Below are 1,449 nucleotides of genomic sequence, written 5' to 3'. Positions count from 1 at the left end.
TTGTTTCTCGAAACATGGGTTTGGGAGATTGCACCTACATACACGGAACTCATTTTTTGTAACGTGGTAACAAGATGAGAATTGAAAGCAAACTGAATGTTACATCAAAAAGCATAACACGCTTTAACTTGACAGACTGTATTCTAAAAAAAATCCTGAGGGCCTAGAACGGCATTCAGGATTACACCCAGCTCCTAGAGCATGAGTGACAGTGTCCGAGGTTCGACTGTATCAAGAAAAATGTCGCAGCCACTTTTCTTGTAAACTCACAATTTCCAATTGGCAATTATTAGAAGGATGTTCGTCATTCAGAAAACTCAATCGTGTGCTTGCTTTTGTTTTGCGCTTTATACAGAAAATCAGAGTAAAAAATAACAATTCAAGAATCAAAGGTCTCTAAAGGTTTCTAAAGACATCGCGAAAGTCTCCTGTGAGGAATTCAAGGATGAAAAGGGCGATTTATCCCCCTTAACCCTTTTCTGGTTGAAAACGAAATCCTTGGGGTAGGAAGTCGTCTTACGAATGCAAACATCCCGCAATCACAAAAATTCCCATTATTCTACCACGAAGACACAACATTACTAAACTGATAATAAAGGATGAGCATTTGAACAGAATGCACGCATGGAGCCAAGCAACTCTGTACGGAGTTCGTCAACGGTATTGACCTATTGACGACAAAAATGTCACACTTTACTTGATTCGACAGCGTGTAACGTGATTTAGGGTAGAGCCACGCAGAATTAATTATATTACAGGAAATCTTCCTGAACATCGTTTATTTGCAACACGTCAATTTTTAAATGCCGGAGTCGACTACTGTGGACCATTTTTCATTGAAGAAAGCCGAGTCAAAAATCAAGGCAAAGTAAAGGTCTATGTTTCGGTCTTCGTGTGTTTTTCAAGTAAAGCAACATTCAGATAACGCCACTAATTTTTTTGGAGTAAATAAAAAAATTGAGGAATTGTACAAATTGATCAGAGCATTAGAATCTGACCCCGAAATCCAAAGATATTTCTAGATCAAAAGATCAATTGGCGCTTTTTTCCACCTCAATCGCCACACTTTGGAGGACTCTGAGAGGCCTTAGTGAAATCTTTTAAATATTATTTCGTACGTGCAGTGGGCAATACACTACTGACATATGATCAATTAGTGATTGCGGTAGAAGCGATCTTGAACTCTCTTCCTCTAACCCCACTGTCATCAGGCCCTAATGACCTACTCCTATTGTCTCCCGGTCATCTCCTTATTCGTAGCCCCTTGACCACTTACCCACAGTCAGATCTAAGACACATGATATAGTCGAGATTGTCATCTTGGAATCACGAGCAAAAAATGAGACAAGATTTTTGGGCTCGATGGCGCAAAGAATAGGTACATGAACGACTTGATCAGTCAAAACAAGTGGCATCCAAGGAATCTCTAAAAAGATATTCAGGTCGGAG

The sequence above is a fragment of the Belonocnema kinseyi genome, chromosome 1 (assembly GCF_010883055.1).
Source record: "Belonocnema kinseyi isolate 2016_QV_RU_SX_M_011 chromosome 1, B_treatae_v1, whole genome shotgun sequence".
In the NCBI taxonomy this organism is placed as follows: Eukaryota; Metazoa; Arthropoda; class Insecta; order Hymenoptera; family Cynipidae; genus Belonocnema; species Belonocnema kinseyi.
Note: the sequence above shows the minus strand (reverse complement) of the source record.